Below are 7,466 nucleotides of genomic sequence, written 5' to 3' on the forward strand. Positions count from 1 at the left end.
AGGTGGTTGGATTAGCTGAGGAGGGCGCTGGCGGCTGTTTGTTGATTCTCTGATAGGGGTGACCTACCCCTAACCTCCACACAGATCAATACGGCCTCCTTAAACTTTCATTTGGCCTCGTTTTGCTCGCATTCACCTCCAATTGGATTCAATTAAAGGGCTACTTTTTCTTTTGAAGAAAACATGTTCAAATGTAATTTGGACGTAGCCGTTTCCTCTTGATTTACGGTGTCTCTGCATAATGTCTTTGGTAAATTTAGAAAGAAATGAGTCTGACTTGTGTTTTTTTTGTTTTGTATTAAAAAAAAAAAAAAGAGGGTAAAAGTGAGGTCAGCAAATTTCCAGTCTTGCTACGATTTCAGAGAAATTGTTTACAGAGAATTTGTGCAGGTGCAGGGAGTCCCTCCAACGCAGGAAAGCCTTTGAGAAGCTCCTTCCTGTCTCTTTACCTCCCCCACATCCCCCTCAATGCACTTTTGTTTCTTCCTCTCTCCCCCTCGTTCTCACTTTCACTACTCGTAATCCCCGATGTCGCGTACAAGGTTACTATGTTATATTACAGGGAAGCATTTCTGAGTGGGCGCTTGTTTCTTTTTTTTTTTTTTTTCGCTGCATCTCTGATATCTATCTCTCCATTCTGGGGTCACCCTTTTCCACTCCCCCACACAGGGAATCACCTCACCAAGAGGCGTTTTGACTAAATCGGTGGTTGCACTGAAACATCCGACTTCCAAAGAATGGGTGACAAAAGAGGCCGTACCAAGAGTTCCCAAATGCAACACTTTCAAAGTCTTAAAGAATTTCTATCCCTGAAAGTTTTCACTTTTTGTCGCATTACCTTTAAACCAAGGCTAAAGCGGAGAAGTTCTAACCAGGTTTAGGTTATAAAACGCCATCAAAGTCTGAAGACAAATTCTGACTTTTATTCCAAAGTGATATTCAAACCCGTCTAAAAATCTCAGTAAGTGACATCTTATAAAATGACAAAATGTGTGAAGTTTAGGGGTGTGATTGCTTGCGTGTGTCAGAATCTCTTTACTGTCTTATCACAGTAACTAACAGGCGACTGCCTCGTGTGGCTCGGGTAACAGATGTGAGCAGCGCCGCTTTATGTGCAGCTGTTACCTTTCATGGCAATACAATTGCCGCCTATTACACTTAAAAGCCAATGAGAATCAGTCAATCTACTGATTATCGCTGCCTTTATTGATGTGCGATGGTATCAGAGCAGCACAGATTATTTAATGAAACTCTCACTTTCAGTTTTACGAACTGAATTTCAGTGAAACGTCTTTCATCTGCACCTGACTGCGTTACAGGGCGAGGTACAGCCACAGCCCCGTTGTGTTTGTTTGAATACAAACAGCGGATGATCAACTGCGTATTCGGGTGTGTTAGGAGTTAAAGTATATCTTCTCGACGGAGCAGAGCTGTCATGGCCTTGGGAGGGCTGTGTCGCACCCGTGGCTGCGTGGAGCAGCAGCAGCACAGGAAACGCGTCAAAGCGCAGAGAGCTAACTGGAACCAGATGTCTGAGGCTACCGGCCGGGGGATTCTCATTGTGGAACAAGAGCGTCAGCGGGGGAAGTTCACTTCCCCTGACTGTCTCTCTGTCTTGGCTTTGCATCTGTTTTTTTTTTTTCTTTTTTCTTCATTGTTTTTTTCTCTCTCTATCTCTCTTTGGCTTGGTTTCGTATATTTTGCTAGCAAACTACAATACTGCGCAGGCAGAAAAGGGAAACCCTTGATAATCTGCACAGAGAAATTGGCGCAACTGAGCCAAAAATTATTCATACCTATTTTACACTTCCAATTAAAATCATGTTTTTTCAACCGGGAAGTTTGTTTCAAATGATAAAACATGAGTAAAATGTCAATTTTGGACAAAAATAACTATTTTAAATGTATTAAAATTCATGAAAAAAAATATTTTAACCCTTCTAATAATCGATACACATATCTGTTTTAGCATTATAGCGATCTAGGCCTTCTTAAACATTGCTGAGCGAGTGTTTCCACCAGTATTTGGGTTATTTATATTTGGTGAGAAGCTCTAAGTCTTTGAGTTTAGACAGGTTTAAGACAGGACTTTGACTGGGCCACTCTAAAAAGTTACTTTAAACTATAAGAAAAGTGCTGAAAACCTAAAAAAAAAAAAATACTTTACAACTAAATCTACCAGGAGTCTGAATAATTTTGAGCATGACTGTGCAATTATGTTCCTTGAATTTTTTCAACTGCTTTAGAGTGCGTCTTACTGGAATTTTATGAGATAAACCAGCAAAACTTGGTGGATATGTGTGAGGCGTAAACAAAATATTTTACATTTTTTCACATATAAAATGTGGAAAGTGTGGCTCATTCAACCCTGCTGCGTCAATAACTGGTAGAAGCACCTTTTGTTAGTTTCCAGGAGGTGAAATGTGCTACAAAAGCAAGTTGACTGATTGATAGAGATTAAAACTCTTCTAAGGTTTTCTTCCAAGACTGCCTTTCATTCAGCATTATCCTTCTCCATGTTAACTCCGACCAGCTTACCTTTGCCAGCATGATGCTGCCTCCGACATGCGTCACCATGGAGACGGTGTGTTCAGGGTGTGGTGTTAGTTTTCTGCCACACATAGCCTTTTTTCTTGAATGCTAAAAACAACGGGTAATTGGAGGTGAAAGGTGTCTAAAATCAGCTTCCCATTAGTAATCCCCCTTTTTCCTTTCACTCTTTCATTAAACTTTCTGTTTTAGGTGGATGGCCAAGTCTTTGCAGTCTGTTTTACATTCTCTTCCTATGTAATATTTGCATCTTAGCAGTGAAATGTTCAAAGCTTGGTTTATTTTATAACCTAATTCATCCTTAAATTCTTCAAGTTTCTCCCCGACCTGTCTGCTGTGTTGCTTGGTCCTTGTGAAGCCGTTTGTTCTTTAATGTTCTCCAACAAACATCTGAGGCCTTCACGGAACAGCTAGATTTATACCGAGATTAAATTAAAAACAGTGTGACTCTGTTTAAGACTTAGGGGAAAGCAATTAGTTGAACTGGATTTTATTTCGGGATATCACATCTAAGTAGGCTGAATATGCACACCACACTTTATTTAAAGATTCTTTTCTTGTTTGTTGAAATACATTTGACTACCATAGAATCCTTTTCCTCCCACTTTCCAATTATGCTCTGCTTTGTGTTACTCTATCATATAAAATCCCTGAAGTGGCAGAGTTTGAAAAAGGTTTGAGGGGTATAAATGCTTTTTTGTTTTAAGACTTTGTAACGATTTTTATCTCCCAGATTGTGTTGGGGTTGTTGTTTTTGTGTTAATTGAACACACCAAGTACTGAAGCTGCTCTGCTTGGTTTCCTGTCTTCATATACTGGCGTCTCTCCTCATACTGGGCGATGGAGCGGCCTCCTTTTTCTGCCTGGGAGCATTGCATGCCCTCTTCCACCCCATCCTCGATTTTTCTCTCACATACTGTACAAATGTGCATTTAGTGCGTGTACACACACACACACACACGCGCGCACAAAGTTGTTTCCGCATGCACGGTACATAAATATATATATGATCACGCGTGCACTGCTGAGGCTGCACAGTCCAGCTGAGCCTCCAGGCTGCCCAGACTCGCTGAAGCCCCGCTTGGGCCATAGCCCAGTCTTTTTGCCACTGGTGGATTGCTCAACGCAGTCCACACACTGACTGTCCTGCGGTGACAAGTGTCCCGGGATATCGTTTTTCAATGATAAATATCAAGGTGCGGCACTCTGAAACCAGACAATCTCATAAACACAAACACTTGTGCGTCTGGATGCGAGTTTATGACCATCAGTTTATAAATACTCCGTCAGCGTTTGGCCAGAGCTGTTTTCTTGGCCGCTTGGAGGTGAATTGTCAGAGCCCGCAGGTCCTGCATGGCCCTGGGTAAGAGCTGCTTTCAGCAGGCCGTTAGTCTTATCATCATATGTACACACATGCGCGCACACGCACACACACACAAGTGATGTCCCCTCTGACCCTGTCCGTTTCCTNTTTTAATTGCTGGCTCTGTATAGTTACTACTAGTGCTTTTAAAATAAACAGGTAGGTGTTTTGAGACTGCTAAGCTGTTAACCAGAAGATATCAACTTGTTATTCTTGTAATACTCTCTATAAAGCACAAACAAGTTTTACCCATAATCATTTAAAAACTACAAAACTGAGGACTTTATTCGATATTTCTGCTTAAATCTGCGCATCAGAATCAACTCATTGGTATTTTGACTGAAGCAACATGCTAGGTGCATTAGCAGTGGCGGTTTCAGATAAACATGCCACCCTGAGCATTAGGCACTAGCAGAAGGCCGTCTTTTGCTATCACACAGCTTCTTCCTGAATGAGTTTTTGTCTTATTTGCATGATTGGTTGGGGTGGGGTCATTGTGTTGTACCGGTTCTTGCCCAGGGCGACATTCATGCCAGAACTACCACTGAGCATCAGTCAGGGTAATTTTTGATGTTGTAGATAAAAGCTGTTTGCTGTTTTAGATCATACCAGACTTGTTTTTTTTTTTTCTTGTCAACATTTCTACTCAACATTTTCGTCCATAGGCATCTCATACCGCCCCACGGCTGGGAGCAAAGTGAAAGTCTTAAGATTGCCTGTTTCTTGTCAAAAAGTACAACCTCTCTCTGCTCTATAGCCTGAGTACGAACAAGCACAGCCACAAACAAAAACAGACACATTAATAATCACATTTACATTCCACCTCACACCCAAATGACTGGAAGGTTTCATGACCTAACTATCATTCATGCGTCTCTAACCCATATTTTGTCTCTGGGAGTTAGCCATTAGCACTTGCTGGGCTGTTCCCATATGCTGGGCCCTCTACAGATCTATAATTCAGAGGTGGCAGATGTCTCTATGCATAATTCATGAGTGCCGTTCCATGCCGGGCTAGGAAGCAAGCGAGCTAGCTGTAGAACCATCACAAGGTCCTCTCCTATAGAAGATCTGCTGCATGTTGACCTGTGGGTCTTGCTTCCCTGCAGCTTTTCTAACAAGCGGGCTACAGCAAGCTGCTCAGATATGGATAAAGTATTCTTTGTTTAGACGAATAAACCTAAAAGCAAACTTATATTCACTGCTGCACACAGTAGCACCACATGTTTGCTTGTTTGGGTTAAAAATTCCCTGCAACACGGTATATTAATTTGAGGTTTGAAGCTGAGGTTCATGTGTTCAAGGGACTGTATTGGTAATCACACCTACACACCTGCAGAGACATTAGCAGTCTGTGCCGATACAAAGAGTGGGAGATAAAAACACACACCGGCACCCAAGATCACAAGCTGCCGCCAGCGCCAAGCCTGGCCGGCGCTGAACCGGCAACCCGATATGTCCTCCGGAGCCTGCGGAGGGGGAGAGAGGGTGTGGGAGAGAAGCTTCCACAAAGTCTGGTCGGGCCGTAACCTGAGATCCGGGCAGACAGCCGCGGTGCCTTGCAGTCAGGCACGGAGGAGAAAGAGTGTGTGTGTGTGTGTTTGTGTGTGTGTGTGTGTTTCATATGGGATTGGTGACATGCTGCCACATGTTTGCTACCACACTTGGGACTGGGTTTATATACACGTAACGATTAAAAACGCTCTCCAAGACGAGCATCTAGAGTCTGTCCTCATCTCGCCCTGAAATCCGTTTTAATACCTTGCTTTGGTAATTTAAGTAGCACTTTCTCACTCTGAAATGAATAATTATGAGACGGAGTAACCTATGTCATTTACTTACTGCGCCTTTCTCTCGTCAGGGCTTCATCTCTTCCCTCTTCACCATCATAAGCTTCCAGTGCGACCGTCATCCAAAACATCCGAGCAGAAAGCTGCTGTCAGCTGCCATATTGCTCGCTGCTCCTGCCAGAATGCTGCCCTTTGCAGATGTAATTTGCACTGTGTGTGGTTTGGAGCAAATTTTTTTTTTTTTTTTGGAGAAGATGGCTTAGGGGTGACGTGCTTTTCTTTGGACTGGCGGAGGGACAGGAGCCCTTCGTGCGGTTGCAGTGGGCGAGGAGGTTAACTGAGCCACAGCAGAGCCAAGATGCTGCCTGGGATATTGACAGGTTGGAACCTGAGGGCTCCTGCAGGATAGGAACACACTGCCAGAGGCTTGGTTACCACCACCGCCTGCCTGCCTTGGAGGGAGGGAGGAGTGTGAGCAGGAGAGAAGGATGAAGGGAGGGTGATTTGGAAACAGTGAGGAAAGGCTAGAATCTGGGATTTCTCAGACCAGAAAATGTTATATGAAGGGCATGGCTGTCAAACTCTGTTTCAGGATTGAAAAAGGAACTTCTTACATTAATAAATAAGCAAAAAACAAAAAAACAAAAGAAAGTTGCATGTAAATGTACCCACGTTACATGTTTGATGTTAATAGGCATCCAGCTTGTCGTCTAAGACAATAATATAAATATAATTAATCAAGTTAAAACAGATGACTCCGATGCAGACCGCTCTGATTCTCAAAAACACATCGCTTTACATTTTATAAGAAGTAAAGAAAGAATCAAGACTGACCCTGCAGAGGAGCAGAAGCTACACCATACAGCAACTAAGAATAATTTCTGTACTTTTAAAAATAATATCAAAGTTAATTTCCTTAAATTATTGCAGTGATGGAAACTATAAAAACATTTAAAATTTAACAATAGGGCTTGTATTAGACCAACATGTCAAATTAATTAATTTAATTTAATACTTTGGTTTGTAATGTGGGTTTGAACAGACCTTATTTATGTGAATGTTGAATTTAACTTTTGAATTTAAACACAAAACTAAATCTTTATATGGTGAGACAAATGGAAGTCATTCATCCACTGGAAAAAAAAAATAATCAGTGCACAGTTAATTTTAGAGAATAACATTTTAGCAATCTTTACTGAAACACCTGCTCGCAACTTATGTGGTTTTCTCAAAAATAACAGCATCATCGACATTTACTAATATACATTAAAGGTAGATTATCATTCACACTGAAAAAACTGGACCCAGCACAGAACCGTGTGGAACACCAGCTGATTAATGAGAGGAATAGAAGTTACAATTTCAGTTTGGGCAGAAGACAAAAGGAGAGATTTGGAAAATAGACAAACTATAAAAGAGTTAAAACCAGATCAGTGTTCCAGGAGAGTATTGGGGTTAAATAGGTCAAATATTCGTAAGTCAAGGAAGACAGTCTAGATGACCCCAACTTTAACCTTTAACCCTCAACCTGTTCCTCAGAAGTAATATATACCCGTCCCTGCACTTTATGCAGAAATTTAACATGTTTTAAAATGACTGACATTTTTCTAATTCTTTTGACATTATTTGCAAGACACTAATTGATCTGTTAGAAGTTAAACTATCCTTTGACATAAAGGACACAGCAATTTTTTTTTTTGGTGAATTAAGTTAATCCTTGGCACAGTTCAGTGTTATTAATGTATGTTAAAGCACAAATAAAC

The 7,466-nt window shown here is 41.5% G+C and overlaps 1 long non-coding RNA gene across 1 annotated transcript; it reads left to right on the plus strand.

Moving 5' to 3' along the window:
- Positions 1-5,467: 5,467 nt before the first annotated feature.
- On the plus strand, positions 5,468-6,476 carry LOC106953241 (uncharacterized). Its single transcript, XR_001426168.1, has 2 exons — positions 5,468-5,683; positions 5,775-6,476. It is a non-coding gene; the product is annotated as an uncharacterized LOC106953241 (long non-coding RNA).
- Positions 6,477-7,466: the final 990 nt, after the last annotated feature.

Source organism: Poecilia latipinna, unplaced genomic scaffold (assembly GCF_001443285.1).
Source record: "Poecilia latipinna isolate Pla-1442-1.1 unplaced genomic scaffold, P_latipinna-1.0 Scaffold571, whole genome shotgun sequence".
Lineage (NCBI taxonomy): Eukaryota > Metazoa > Chordata > Actinopteri > Cyprinodontiformes > Poeciliidae > Poecilia > Poecilia latipinna.